Here is a 16,868-nt window from a genome sequence, read left to right as displayed (position 1 = left end):
ATTTCAGTAGTCTATCAGGAAGGAAAGAAAAGAGAGAATATTAAATACAATCTTAAGGCACAGAATTTCAGGGGGAAAAAAGTGAAAATGAGGAAAATATAATGAGATAGAATTAGATGACACAGTGTTACATAATGCTATAAAAATACATAATGCTAGAAAACACCTCAAGTATTGTATCCTGTTTCCTCAACACTGGAAAAACTTTAACCTGTTAGAGCCAATCCAGAGAAGAGCTGCCAAGTTGATCAGAGGAATGAAGAACCTCTCCTATATGGAAAGGCTGAGAGAATTGGGATGGTTCAGCCTGGAAAAGAAAATTACTCTGGGTGGCCTAATTGCAGCCTTCCAGTTTCTGAAGGGAACTTACAGGAAAGATGGGGCAAGACTATTTATAGAAGCATTTGCAATGGGTTTAAATTGATAGAGAAAATGTTTTGATTAGGCGTTAGGAAAAAGTTTTTTGACTGTTAGGGTGTTGAAGTGCTGGAACAGGTTGTCCAAGGAAGTTGCATACACCTCATCCCTGGAGGTATTCAAGGCCTGGTCTAGATGACGATTTCCCCAGCTACAGCAGGAGGTTTGGAACTAGATAATCTTCAAGTTCTCTGTCCTGGGTAACCCAAAATGTTGTTATATTCCATACTGACCTGTGCCCAAAATTGTTATTGACTCTTTAAGAGCTGGTGCTATGGCTGATTATGGAACTGCTAGGGCCCAGGTTTCTGGTCCCATTCAAAAGTCAAAATACCCAAGCCAAGTTCTCTTTGCCTGGTGGCTTTATTTCAAGGCAGATACTTCATGTATTTTGGGTTCTTCTTCTTCATTTCTCCCTTGCATCTTGGACTGACTCAAGGTAGATTCCAGGAGTGCTTGCCTGAAGTTGTGGCCCCATGCCCAGGAGAATGGAGTGCCTGCTCCATGTCCAAGTGTCCACAGTTCTCCAGCAAGGAGAGATGGCACCAAGTCTTTCCAGTCCAGCTGCTTTGCCTTGCCTTTCCTTGTCTTGTCGTCTCCTGCCAAGAGAAAGGCAAAGTCTCTCGATGAGTTCTAGCCCTTGACTGAGTACCAGCCACCAGAGTGTTCCAGCCACCTTTCCCAACAGAGCTGCTGCTGCCAGGGAGAAAAATGAGGGGGGAAGGCTGATGCCCTTTCCCCTTTGTCTCCCTACGCATGGTTGCCCATGGCAGCCACCATCTTAGGAGGTGTCACTCTGCTATTTTAAGTTTCTCTTTGTTCCTGTGGGGAGGGGTTGATGAGATCTGGCAGTTTTGTATCTAGTGATTATTTACTGTTGGGTTTTGTTTTTGCTGTTTTGCTTCTTAGTAACAAGTACCGCTTGCTAAACATTCATTACTCTGATACTATCTTGTTTTAATGTAATATTCTGGATTCAGAATAAATGCCTCTTTCTAAAATAGGTCTAACATCTTTTGCTGCTAAACATCTATTTTTTTTCACCAGACATCTTGATAGAATACTAGAAAAGAACAAGAGAAAGCAGAATATTATTTAGTATATAATGCCACATATCTATGGATGTACTTATTTACAATGCAAACTAGTAGTGATATGACAATGACATTTTAGGATCTTTAGTTGACAGTACTTTCCCAACACAGCAGACCTTTTCTATGTACAAACTGACACTTTTGTTTTCATCCTGAAGTCAAGTCATAATCGGAATGTCTGACAATATCCAGATTGTCAGTAGATTTGGCAAGAAATAGATACAATTTCTCAAAAAAACATGCTCATGTTTCTCAGCTGGGAAAGAGAAAATGCTTATGTCATTTGAATGGATACACTTCAAAAAGTACACTTCTAGAAAAGAAATCTGGCACTGTGTAGGAATTATCACATACGAATATGTATGCCAATCTGCATTGTGATACACATGTGCATGCCACCAAATAGGATATATAGGTATTTGTAATTATGATATTGAAATGTATGGTTCTTCTGTGTCTAAGACCTGAAATTCACAAGTCCTACTCTGATCTTCTACTGAAATACCTAATTAATTTGGCTTATTTTAATAACTCAGTGAATTTAGTAGAAATTCTAAGATTTAAAAAAAAAAACCAAACAAATGGTTGCACATGTAGAAGAATAATCATAGAATGGTTTAGTTTGGAAAAGATATTTAAGATCATTGCATCCAGCCATTAACCCAGTACTTCCAAGTCAACAGGTAAACCATGTCTCTAACTGCCTCTTCTGCAGATCTTATAAGTATCCCCAGGGATGGTGACCTAACCACTCTCCCGATCAGCCTGTTCAGAGACTGACAATCCTTTCAGTTAAGAAATTTTTCCTAATATTCAATATAAACCTCCCTAGTGCAACTTGAAGCCATTTATTCTTCTCTTGTCAATTGCTACTTGATAGAAAAGCCTGATCCCCACGTGGTTACACCCTCTTCTCAGGATGTAGATGAATCAAGAGTCTAAAGGAATTAAGAGTTTAGCTAGAAGGATAGAAGCAATATATAACGATTTAGAGTTTAGCAAAAAGAGTAGAAGCATGTGGAAGGGTTAATTATTAACAGATGGAGCTAGTTAGAACTAAGACTCATCATTTGTTTGACTTTGTTGTATTTGTAGAAACAGAATGGGAGGCTGGGGTATTGTAAAGATGAAGAAACCATGACTGCACCCGGGCCCCAAAACCAGCCAGAACCAGGCTGGGGAGCTTGCACTATGGCTAAGGGACCAGAGAGCCTGCCAACAAAACAAAGGTAAAAAGGTTTCTGTGAAGATGTCCCTTACTTCATCTCAGAAGACGACTGACCCATTTCGAAACCCACCAACCCATTTCGAAACCCACCAACCCATTTTAAGAGAAGGACTGTACAAGCATGAAAGGACTTTGAACTCATTTTAATATGAAGCAGGGGTAGGCAGGGTTAGGTAATGTATATGTATGTACCCAGGTGTTTTGGGTAATTATATGAATATGTAAGATTTTTGGGAATAAACAGAGAACCTGAGTTCTGTGAATTTTGCACACATCTTTGGGAGGCTACTCTCTGTGTGTCCAACGCTGTCAATAAACATACCACTTTCTAACTTTAATTAGTTGGAGAGTCTGTTCCACACTTCACTGAGAGGAGAGTGATAAGGTCCTCTCTGAGTCTCCTTTTCTCCAGGCTGAACAACTCCAGCTCCCTCAGCAGCTCCTTGTAAGATTTGTGCTTCAGACGCTTCACAAACTTTGCTACTCTTCACTGGACACGCTTTAGCACCTCACTGTCTTGTAGTGAGGGGCCTAAATGAACACAAGATTCAAGGTGTGGCCTCACAGGGGCCAAGTACAGGCAGAAAATAATTTCCCTGGTCCTGCTGAATGCTCTTTTCTGATACAGGCCATGATACCATTGGCCTTCTTGACCACCCAGTCTGGTTCATGTTCGACTGCCTGCCTGTCATGGTTTAACTCAAGTGAGCATCCAAGCACCACACAGTCTTTCTCATCCCCTTCTAGTGAGATGCAAGACAATTAGAAGGGTAAAATTGAGAAAATTCATGGAAGAAAGTTAATTAGGTAAAGTAAAATCCGCACACACAAGCAAAGCAAAACAAGGCCTTCATTTACCATTTCCCATCAGCTGGCATGGTGTTCAGCCAGCTCTAGGACAGCAGAGCTCTGTCATGCATGAATCCAAACATCTCCATCCTCTTTCTTATCCTCCCCTCTCTACATAAAGAGCACAATATCTTAGAGACTGAAAATCCCTTTGACCTGTTGAGATCTATTTTTTCAGCTATGTCCCCACCCAGCTTCCCACTCACTCCCTGCCTTCTTGCCAGTGTGGCAGTATAAAAAGTAGAAAAGACATTGACATTGTGCAAATGCAACTCACCAATAACAAAAACACCTCAATCATTTACACAGTTTTCAGTCCTTTTAAGATTCAATTTTTAAAATTGTTAGAGATATTTCTACCTGAAATTAAAGTGTAAACAAGACCATATGTTGAAGTCAATAGTATGGATTTTAAATTTAACAGAAATGTGAAGTAGAGAGAAATTGAAAGAAATAGGGAAAAGAAAAAAGGAATAGAATAGAAAGCTGTATAATCTCCACAACAAGACTTGATTGCTGGAGTTCTAATATCTGTTGGTCAAATTTGGTCACTGTGTCAATCCATCAGGGTGGAGAAAAGGCACCAAAACAGCAAAGTTCCCTGTGTTATAGTCACTCAGGTTTAGGCACCTCCCATGGAGCAGGGAGTTTCTCACTACATGATGTAACACTGTGGATCACAGGACACTTTGTTAGTCTACGACATTTTCTAAGTTGTTACTGCTGCCTATTAGGTCAGTGCAGTTGAGGCCATTACGGCCCATCAGCAGAGATGAATGCCTTCAAGCTACAGTGTAAATGTCCCAGTACTTCCTGGCAAGGGATTAATCACAGCTGAGGTCTCTTGTGAAAGGACAAGGAGGCAAGGAGGCTCTTTTGTTATCCCTTTTCCTATCTCATTCAACACCCAGCTGTAGCCTGAGGTGAGGAGTGTGCTCACTCTCTGCACCTGGGAGGTTAAGAGGTCAATTGTTTGAGTCATTAACCAGTTGCCAAGCCCAAAACCAAAACATAACTCCATACTAGAAGAATTTCTAGTTCCACTGGGAAGAAAATTAACTCTATCTCAGCCAAAACCAAGTCACCGTCTACCAGCATCCCCAGGTCCTTTGATGGGAGGCTTCCCAGCAGGACACAGCACTTCACCTTGTTGATACTCACACCACAGGCTTTGGTCCTGCAATCCAGTTGGTCCATATCCCTTTGAAGAACCTTTCTGTCCTCTAGCAGATCAATGCTCCCACCCAACTTGGTATTGTCTACAAATTGACTGAGGATGCACTCAAACCTCTTGTCTAGATCATTGATAAAGACATTAAACAGGACTGGCCCCAGTACTGAGCCTGAGACACCACCTGTGATCGGCCACCAGCTGGATGTAACTTCATTCACCGCTCGTCTCTGGGCCCAGTTATCCAGCCAGTATTTTTACCCAATGAACAGTACATGTGTCCAAGCCATGAGCAGCCACTTTGTCCCAAAGGATGCTGTGCAAAATGGTGTAAAAGGCTTTATTAAAGTCCAGGTAGACACATCCACAGCCTTTTCCTCATGTACTAAGTGGGTCACCTTGATATAGGAGGAGATCAAGTTAGTTAAGCAAGACAATAAGGGTGGATAGATGATTTTTCTCTCTGTCAGCAGAGTTCATTAAACTTTGAAGGGAGAACATACTAGCAGTCTATACAGATCCACAATCCTTGGGTGAAATATTCTACTTGCTAGTAAATTTTATGGGCTCTCTTTCAATGATAATTTTCTCCTCACTCTATGAGAGTAAGCTACTGTCAATATGGTAGAAGATCCAATAACCACTCCTTCATTTTTCTTGATATATCGTAATCAGAAGCAGGCTGAAATGGTTGTTGGACTTAACAATAAATCAAAAAAGACGTGATTTATAACGGAAGTATTTTTTATTTCAAAGGTTTTCTAAAAAATGTAATGAAAATTATTCCACTATCACTCATTTATAAACTGTTCTGATAGCACTCAGGTAACTATAAACATGACCCATTATTTTTAAACCAGCGATAATTTTGAATTAGTGATAACTCTGTTAGTAAGATACCCATAGTGCTTACTTAATACTGAACACCTGGATTCTTGCAGATTCCATCCCAAACACTGTAGCGTCTAACAGCTGTTAATAAGAAAAAAGCCAAAAGGATTTAAAATGGAAAACTATATTTTAAAACACCTGGAATGTTCAAAGCCTTAAAAAAAGACAACAACTTAGCAGCCAAAAATGAGTTTATAGTGTGATGCAATGGCTCAAAAGAAAGTCAACCCATAGAAGTGTAAGCTCAAGTAGGACAGCACAACTGGGACAACATACCCATTTGTGGTGCCAGTTTCTGAACCAGTGGTGGAACTGAGAAATATGCTAAAAATAATACAGTACATCTACAATTTGTCTCATGATGAAAGTCTATGGAGGCTGAATTGAAGCCTAATGTTTTACTACTCTGCAGTGACAGCACTAAATAGATTACATCCTTGTTAATTCAGAACTCCAGCATAATTTTGTCATTAGATTGAGCTGCTTTTGGCAAGAAGTTTTAGCTTCCACCTGGGATATTTCACATGCACATCACAAATTACACATATTTTTCTCTCATCATGCTGCTCACTGTGGCTTTTTTATCATTAATCACTATGATAAACAAAAATGGGAAGACTAAATTGATAATAAAAATGTTTATACCAGTCCAATCAATTTTACATGCAAATACTCAGCCCTGCACTCAGTAGAAAGCTAGGGAAATACCTGGAATGTGGTCAAGAAGTTTGGTAAAGCTATGGTTTATGCATTCCTAGTAGCTAAGAACATTTTTTTTTCTTCTTTCCCAACACATGTGAATTTTAATCATAAAAGGGGGTCAAGCATGACTAAATTACAATTTTTTTTACTTTGAAGGTTATTAAACACTGGAACATCTCACCCAGTCATGCTGCAGAATTTACCCTGGTAAATCTTTTAACCACAGATTAGATATTGCACAAAAAGTAAAGTCATAATGCTGTAATTATTAACATCTATGACTGACTGTTCTGCAATAGACATGAATAATTTTCTATTTGGCCTTAAAGTTTGTGAATCTATCAAAATGCAGTTAGGAAGGCTTCTGTAAAGTAATTATTGTAAGATATTTGACCAAAGAACTCCACACATCCAGAGAAATCAAGTAGACCTGTGATTTACCCATAAGAAATGGTGTAAGAATGTTATCCTAGAATAAAAGATCTGGTTCAAAAGGGAGAGGTTGTACAGTACAGTACGAAGAACACAAATTATAAAAAAATCTGTAGGAAGTGAATTTAAGTGGTGATTAATCAAGGTCACACACCAGGGTATTTCATACTTTATAATCTTGTTCTGTTCCATTTAGGAGAGACAGTGAAAACATCTATCAGGTAATGCTAATTACAGGGGTATTAGCTTTGAAATTTATGCACCTACATAGCAGACTGGCATGAAATTACTCCAGTGTAGTTTTAAATGAGGACACATTTGTGTTCCACAGAAATCCATTTTTTTAATTTGATCTTGGGTTAATTTACCATCAAGACATAGTTACTTGTCATCAAGACAGTGAGCATTTCCAGTAAACACATTTCTACCTATCAGATCCCTTTGAAGGCACAGGGAGGCCATTCAAAGACTGAATTGATATACTGAGCACTTGAACTTTTAGTACGGAGAATACAGATAGTAGAATTATTAAACTACCTTACTAAAGTTATTTTTCTAAACTTTCCTTGGCCAATAAGGCTCCAGGATCAATGTTTAGGCGTTTTTACTTGAGAAACTTAATTTTTAGAAATTCTGACTCTGCAAATCCCACTAAAGCTCTTTTTCAACAGTATTAAAGCAACAACTGATTAGAAATATTTCAAGAACATTTGCTCTGTGTAGAGCCACATCATTGCATAAAATGTCTGCTTTGAAGGAACAGCATCAAGAGTTGAATTCACAAGTTCAATCTTGTCCTGAATTTCCCTGGAAAGCACAGGGTTTGCAGCCTTTATGGCAAACATTAACAATTTAACTGAGCATTAGACGTGTACAAACAAATTCATATTATTTATTTGAATTCTAATATCAAAATCAATTTGATAGTTTTTAATGAATTGTAAAACCTCTTCTAAACAACAAGAGTAAAATTCTAGTCACTTTCCTGTAAATTCTACAGTTTCATCTGCTGGATAGATAATTTGGTCTCTTTAGTTCATTTCAGTCTATTGTGAAGCATAGAAATTAACAGGCTAAATTAAGCTAAAAAGAAAGTTGTTAGTCCTAAACTCAGAAAGATGATTCAGAGATTTCCTAACATGAAATCAGTTCATGTAATTCAAAAATAAAAGAGTTTAGTCATCTTTAAATTTAGTAAAACAAGTTGCTATTGCAATTTACCAAATATATATAAACCAGATATTGTTGTAATTCTAAAGTTATTAGAATATTGTTTCATTTGTAACAATGTTTTGTTAAACAGTTATTCTAGAAGTATACATTTTAATTTGCTTAAAAAAAAACATGACTGAGGGTAGTAGAAAAAAACAGTGTGTTTCTGCTGCTTTTATTCTATAAACCTGAATTTTCAAAAAGGCAATTTACTCTTTAGTTGAGTGCTTTTTCTTATTACAGTTTTATAGCTATGGTTCCTCTGGGAGGAAAAACAAACTTTCTTACAAGATAAAAGCTGCAGGTCAAGAGACAGCATCACCAGCATGTTCAGCATCTTAATCTTAGCATTTCAGGGAAAGCTTTGTTAATTTTGGCAGCCAGTCATTAAAAGCAGAGCTGCATAATGCTCGAGATAACCATATGCCTTATTTTCTGTGAAGGGTACATAATGTCATAGATTTCTTCGTTCCAGTTGTGTGAGGATTTTTATTTCTTTTTTTTGTAAAAAGAATTGTTGTATTTACAACACCACATTGGGCATCTTCTAATGCCAGATTTCATTCATAACAACATCCCAGAAGATCTCTCTCTTCCATTGTTCTTTCTCTCTATAACCATTTTGCTAAATATCACTCTTGTGAACTTTCCCTTTCTAGCAACATGCATGCTTTCTCCAGATCCGTTGGACACTCTCCCATTTGTTCCTCTTCCAACTGAAATTGAAATCATAAGTACGATAACACATGTAATTTTGACTTTGAAAAAATAACTCACTATGGTTTTTATGCCTTTTTATTTTCTCCCTCACTTCCCTATCCTAAAGTATAAAAAACAGGGAAGTTATTAATTACACTGAAAAAATTGAGGTTTTATTATTCCACTTCACTTTATATATATACATATGTATTTTCAAGAGGTAGATATATTTGACTATTAATTCATGGAATAAATATATATACATGAGTACCTTGAATAGCTATATATATCTTTGAGGAATCAACTACATTAAGCTGTATGATGTAGATAACTTGGGCTGGATTTACAGATTTTCACCTGTAGTCAAGTCCATCTGTGTGCACTGGCTGCAAACTGGTGAAAATGACTATTTTTCTGATTAAATGAACCTTTACATCCTCTTTGTTCTGATGTAAAGAAATAAAACAGATTACAATGAAAATAGGGCATCTGATGTAGAGCCTAGTTTACAGTTGTCTTCATCATGGAAAAACATGGCACAAGCAAAACTGAGGCATGGAAAGTGGGAAGAAGAGATATTCCATATAGTATGAGAAGCTGTACCACAACAACAGTCATGAAAAACTCTTAGAACAATCTTTGAATGCTGAATTTTTGGAACTATCTCTTTAGAGTATTCTGCTCTTAAAATGTCACATTTTATTACTCTCTAATTGGCTTATTCATTTACGCTGATGTGGAGTGCCCTCGGGACTCACCTGTGGCCAGAATAACAACAGATGTTAAGACAGAAATGCGAATATACACAATGTGTGTCAATGAGACTCCCAACGTTCTTTGTGAGGGTGCTTGCCCTCATCATGTGAAAGAAAGCAGTGATCATCAATCAGATTAAAAAGTACTTAGGGATTTACAGGATCATTTGAAACAAAGACTTCAGCCTGAAAAGAGGCATAAAGAAACATGAATATTTTTTTTACAGTGGGGAGAGACCTTGGGCTGAAAGCACCAGCACCTGCTGTTCCTGTTGCTTTGCGACAGTGCAAAGTATCAACTGATGTGAAGTGCCTGGCCCCAGATACTGCAGTAGCAAAGTGAGGTGCAGTACTCAGAGGCCCACACTTAGAGGATGTGAACCTGAGCTTGTGGAGTGCTTTCTCACTGGCATGGAGATGGCATGGAGATCAATAAGGTGTTAGGATATGCATAGCTTTGCCTAAAGCTGGAGAACCCTCAGAAGGAATGTGCAAGTAAGGACAGTAACTGTGAATGTGCCTCTGAGAAAAACTTTCCAGGATTAACAATGCAAGGATATTTGGAAAATTGCGGGTAAATATTCCAGAAGAGCCTAGTAAGTGATTTTCCTTTTTAATGGCAGATAATGGTCTTGAATCTATAGTTCACTGATTAATTATATATCATTAGTAAATCAATAAACCACTTGGTATAGTTTAAACTATACAGAGACTATATTAAGAGGGGGAAGACAGAGAAGGGAGAATATTTGGGGTAATGGCAGTTTCCTTGTCAGTTCACTGTTACATATGATGGAGCCCTGCTTTCCTGGGGATGACTGAATACTTGCTGGCCCATGGGAAGGGGTGGATCAATTTGCAGTGGACGTTGTCTACCTTGACTTCAGCAAGGCTTTTGTCTCTCATGAAATGCTCATAGGCAAATTCAGGAAGTGTGGGTTGGATGAGTGGGATGGATGGGACAGGGAACTGACTGAATGGCAGATCCCCGGGGGTTGTGATCAGTGGTACAGAGTCCAGTTTGAGGCTTGTCACTAGTGGTGTCCCCCAGAGTTCTATACTGGGCTCAGTGTTATTTAATTTGATCATCAATGACTTTGATGAGGGAGTATAGTGCTTCCTCAGCAAGTTCAGGAAAAACAACATTGTGAGGAGTGGCTGATATCTGAGAGGTCTGTGCAGCCCTTCAGAGGTACCTTGATATGTTGGAGAGACGGGAAGAGAGAAACCTTCTGAAATTCACAAAGGCAAGTGCAGGGTCCTGCGCCTGGGGAAGGAAAACCCCATGGACTAGTACAAGAAGGGAGCTGACCCGCTGGGAAGCAGCTCTGTGGAAAGAACCGGGGGGTCCTGATGGAAAACACATCATCTGTAAGCCAGCAGTGTGGCCAAGAAAGTCGAAGTATTCCTGGGATCCATTAGGAGGAATACTGCCAGCAAGCTGAGGCAGGTGATCCTGCCCCTCTACTCAGCCGTGGTGAGGTATGTCTGGAGTTTTGTGTCTAGTTTTGCGATCCTCAGTGGAAAAGAGAGAACTGGAACTCCTGGACCAGGTCCAGCAGAGAGCTACTAAGCTGGCCAAGGGTCTGGAGAATCTCTCTAATGAGGACAGGCTGAGGGAACTGGGCCTGTTCTGTCCTGAGACAGTGGAGAGGGGATCTCATCATTGTCTATAAGTGCCTGAAGGGAGGGTATCAAGATAATGGACCCAGGCTCTTCTCAGTGGTGCCAGCCAGTAAAGCAAGAGGCAATGGGCAGAAACTGATGTACAGGAAGTTCCTCCTGAACATGAACTAGAAGAGATTTCCCAGAGATGCTTTAGAGTTTCCCTCCTTGGAGATATGCAAGAACATTCTGGATGCAGTCCTGAATCATGCTCTAAGATGACCCTGTCTGAGCAGGGAGTTTGAACCAGATGAGCCACTGTGATCTCTAACTGATTCTGTGAATTGCTCGTTTTTCTTTGCTTGTGTACAAGGCTTTCGCTTTCCCTATTCAGTTGTCTTTATGTCAACCCATGAGTTTTCTCATTTTTACTCTTCTGATACTCTCCCCAGTCCTGCTGGTAGGGGGAGTGAGTGAACTAAAACATTTCTGAAGGTGCATACTAACAGAATGGGTGAAAAACTTAACTTTTAGTCTGAAGTATTAAAAAAAATTGTAGCTTTTCTACTTTTTGCTGTTCAAATCTGTCAGCTTACTCATCACCCCTTCCAATCATCATCTGATCACTTATCCTCAAAATGGGCAAAAATAACCAGAGAGCAAGTGATTATTAAAGAATGACAGATGTAATGCTTAAAAGAAATAGCTATCACTTTATTCTAAGTTCAAAGAAAAATTTAATATTTGTGACCATGACTGAACCCCGAAATAGCACTAAGATTTGAAATTTCAATATGAGGTTTATATCTCATACAGACTGTTGTTCTACATTAGCTTTCTTAAACCATGATAAATTGCTTAACAAGAAGGTTGCTTTAAAAGTACTATAAAAATCAAATGTGAGCAAGAGAAAAATGTGGAAAGTATAAGGCTGATGCTAGCATTTAACACCATATCACTCTACAACTTGCTTAAATAAGGTTGTAGCAAGGTAGGGAGCAGTCACTTCTCCTAGGTAACCAGTGATAGGACCAGAAAAAATGGTCTCAAGTGCCAGGGAAGGTTTAGATTGGGTATCAGGAAATATTTCTTCACTGAAGACATGGTCAGACAATATAATAAGTTGCCCATCCTTGGAAGTGTTCAAAAGACGTGTGTAGCACTAGGGCATATGGTTAGTGATGAATGGAGTGATGCTGAGTTAATGGTTGGACTCAATAATCCTGGAGGTCTTTTCTAGTCTTAAAGATTCTATGAACCTATGTTTGATTCTCCAAAGGGAAAGTGCAAACCCATAGACGGGTTTTGTTCCTTTTGCATTGACAAATACAGCACACAGTACAGCCAATGTAAACTGCATTCCTTCATTTCCTCTCTACAGTGCCTGACAAACACAACGCAGAGTTCCATGGAGCCTCCCCCAGCCCCTGTACAGGACTGAAATTAGTTTTCTTGTGTTGTCTCAACATAAAATACTTTTTTACAAACTGGATCATCATATTCATCTTTAGCTACTTTCTTTTCAGAACCCAATGTTCTGCTGAGGGACATAGAGTCCATTCAGTATTAATTGCATAGTTATTTCTGAAAGCTTACTCATTTGTTAAATAGACATGGTATATAGACTCATAAAATGCAACATTCTAGCTGCATTTTAGCCTCAACTCAAGTTTTTTTAAAAAAGGAAAAAAAAATTTTCCTAAGAGTTTCAGGAAAAGACTAGCAAGAAAAAAGACCAATCAGCATGCTGTGACCCCTGAACCTCCCTAGCAAAATTCAGGCTGAAAAACCTCTTTGTCAAAATCATGATATTTCCCATGTTTCACAAAATTTCTTAACCATCCTGATTAACCATCCATTCTTAAGTATCCGAATTCTGCATAAAAATGTTAAGCTATTGATGACAGCTATAGAATACATTTATTTCCATGCATAGTAACTGCAGCTGGGACATTCTTAATGTGAACAAAACGCTTGAACTGAGATCCTCCAGGAAATATTTTTGAAGATTGATTCAAGTTAAAAGAAGATGCTGAGGCAAATCTATATCTTGTAGCTTAAAAATAACAGCAAACCCCATTCTTCAGAAGAGAATATGAATCAAATATTTACCTATGCTGTTTTCACAGCATGAAAGAAACTTCACTTGCATAAAATCTAAGCATGTAAAGTCCTCACTAATGGCATTTTGAGCCAATTTAAGCGTTTGCTGAAATATATCTTAGAAATTATAGCATTTTCTGTGTATCAACTGAAGGAGTACTTTTGAGTAGGAAAGATTACAAAACATATAAGAATTCTTAACATAGTGTCTCTTCAAGCTTAATCTGCCATCTAAATAAAGTGTCCAGGTGAAAAGAAGCACTCTCCACTGATATCACCTGGCTTGCTTAGAAAGAAATCTTAATGGCTCTGATATTCAATGGATATAATTTTTCAAATGTATTCATCTGGAAAAAATCTCATATTTATGTTAATATAATTCTGTTATTCTGTTATTCATCATACTGCAAAGAAGTATAACAATTCTTCATTGACAATGTAAGAGTAATAAATCTGAGCCAGTAAACACTAAAATTAATTATGCCTTTGTATCCTAGAAAAGTGAAATTAGCATCTCAACAATAATGGTAATTGCATGTTTTTTACTGCACATGAGTTTATCAACTTTCCACAAAGCATAATGCAGTCAAACACAAAATTTGCTGATTTCAATGGTTCTTAGAAGAAAATTGGAGTCAGAAATTTCATTTTCAAGAAAACACTGGAGGGTCCATGATAATGACTCATAAAGCTGTCACAGCAGTTCTTCAAGGACATTGCATAGCTGAAACTACAATAGAGTAAAATTCCAGACACTGCAAGCCTAATTGGGTAGATAGGTTAATTCTACCTTGCAGTCAGAGCAAAATTCTTGGCCCATACCTAGTTTTTTAATCTTTCATTTCTATAATGAAATCAGAGGAAGAAAAACACCCAACAGAGTTTTAGGTACAAGACAGTTATATTTTAAAAGGCTAGCTATGTACAGATTTTAGCTAAGTGGGAGCCAAGGGTTGGTGGACATGTCTCTTCCTGAACTAGATCACTCACTGAAAGGTGTTTGGACTTTTTTGGGAGGGTGGTGGTGGATGTTTTTTTTTTTAAGTTCCAATGAAATGTGAACATTTCCTCTAGCATTTGGCCTTCTGTCTGAAGTTAGGTCTGATATAGCAAAGAGCTGAAAGATTCATTACGACAATATCTTTAGGTTTTTTCATGGTTTTTTCCATAATAATAGCCTTATTACTTTCACCATCATACAATGTCCAAAGAATGGGCTAATGCACAAAGAATGGATGAAATGAATGAATCATTTTTCTGTCATTCCACTAATTGGGAAGAAATACCACTGTAATCAGAGCTTTCTAAGTCTAGGTACCCAAGGGTAAGTGCTGACTAATACTGCTGTTTAAGGTGAGGGTAATTAATTGTGATAAAGATTAATTAATCTCTTCCCTTCTCTCTCTTTAAAAATAATTTTTATGATGAGACCGTGGCAACTAATAATCCATGTCAGACTTACAAATGTAGAAATAGTGAAGCGGGAAAGGCAAAGGAGGATTTCAAGAACATTGTCTTAGGAAAAAAATGAGCTGATCTAAAATAAAGACAAATTCTACTTTGCTTTACAGTGATCCATTGATTTATCTGGCACTTTTAGAAAGCAGTGTGCTTGGAACATGAGTAATGGCCACAATAGCATATATATCTACAAGCTGTGATCCAGTCTTAAAAGGCTCTTTTCAGACAAGTCTTATTGCTAGCAATAGTGACTCACTTTAAAAGAAGTTGAAGGTACCAGCCATTCAAGCATTTAAGTGGAAGCTGCTTACCTAGACTCAGATGACTGAGGCAGAAGTTCCCCTATACTGTTCAAGATCTTTGCAATCTATATATCCCAGATATATATATTGTATATATATAGATATACACAAAGAACATGGCTAATAGCATGAATAATTCCACCAGTAGAACTGTCAATTACAGAATCAAAGTGTCTTGCAATAATTGGACAGCAGGAAGACATATTTGGCTCAAAAAGATTACAGAAAGAAGAAAATGCAAAATTGAAACCAGAATTAAAAAAAAAACAAACCCACAAAACAATAACACAACAAAGCCACAAAATCCTACCAAAAGAAAAAAAAAACCCAAAAAACAAAACAAAAACAAAACAAAACCAAAAACCCCCCAAATCTATAAATGTTCCCCAACATGCCTTAAATGGAGTTGATCCCATATATACGTTTGAAATCGAACCACCTATGGTAGGGCCTGTCACTAGAAAATGATATCTGGAAAACGTAGCCCAACTCCATGGACTTGAATATTTAGAGCAGCAAAAATGTGTTTTTTTCTTTTTTTCCTATGCATAGCAGTTATGACCATATATTTTTCATATATACTAATACAGCACTTTGGAAAACGTCCCTGCTCAAAAGCTGCAGTAAAAAAACCCCACTAAATCCACACTCATGCTCCTTTCCCCCAAAAAAACCCAAAACAATCCACAAAACCCAACCCCAAACTTTTGGAAATAAAATGTGAAAATTAATGTCAAGTAATTATTATTTTATATCTTTTAATTTTAATCCATTATTTAATAAATAGTGGTCAAGACTCACTTGACAATTTTTGAACTCTATTGTAATTACGTAGTTTAAACAACCTGTGGTTTCTCAAACTCTGATACTTGCTGCTACTCAGAGCTACCTGAGTTGGCCTATGACACTTCAGGCTTGAGAAGGAAGTAAAAACTAACAGCATTTCAAATGTATTCTCAGTGAAAAATAAATCATTCTGTTTAGAATATGGTACACATTTTTGAGCCCATTTTAGACAGTACTGGAATCTCCTTAATATAAAACAAACAACAATGAAAATTCTATACAAAAAAGACAAATACTCAAACATGAAATTTCAGGAGTTTGTATTTTAAAAAACACACTCAAAGATGAATATATTTTGAAATGTTCTATAAAGTTGACTAAAAAACATAATTAGATTGTACGATTATAATTTATAATTGAATTATAATTTATTATAATTTAAATTTCCCAAGCAGCTACTATCTTTGGAATTTTACTTTTGCGTCCTCTGTACAGCTGAGCAGCAGGTTGCCAGGGCTCAGTGAGGATGGCTGCTTCCAGGGAAACACGCAGTGGGACCTCGGGGTCTGTCCCACCATCCCAGCCAGCAGCAGGCAGCTGGGAGCAATGGGGTAACCCAGCCCCAGAGTTCAGGCACCTCCTTGGAGCTGCAGATGCACTGAGGTCAGGCAGGGATGTGGGCTCAGCAGGGCCTGGGGGACTCGCAGGGGGTCTTTAACCTCAGGCCATGTGAGGGGAGTTCCGGGGTGGGCAGGGACAGGTAGACCAGGCAATTCTTTCAGTACCTAGATAGGGAATTCACAAAGCCATTGTGCAGCAAATGAATTCATAAGCTTCCTACCTTTTAGAATTTTGCTTATAGAACTTTTTAGCCTTCTTTAAAACGAAGAATATGCACATTAAGAACTAATGGATATTCTAGACAGACTTTGTCCAAAGCCACCAAGAAACTGTGTACAAAGTGGGACACAGATATGCTGCCAGATGCTGTGAGGCTTTTTGTTTGTCAAAAGAACATTTCCATGTTCAGTATGCTCACATTTTTTGCACAGTCAGAAGGTGAACTAGAGGAAAACATCCAGAACCCCAAGTCTTTTCAGTTTACATGCACAGTGTTTTAATAAGAAGAACGGCATTATATATACATGTACACACACATAT

This window comes from Camarhynchus parvulus, chromosome 2 (genome assembly GCF_901933205.1).
Source record: "Camarhynchus parvulus chromosome 2, STF_HiC, whole genome shotgun sequence".
NCBI lineage: Eukaryota > Metazoa > Chordata > Aves > Passeriformes > Thraupidae > Camarhynchus > Camarhynchus parvulus.
This window is presented reverse-complemented; position numbering follows the sequence as displayed.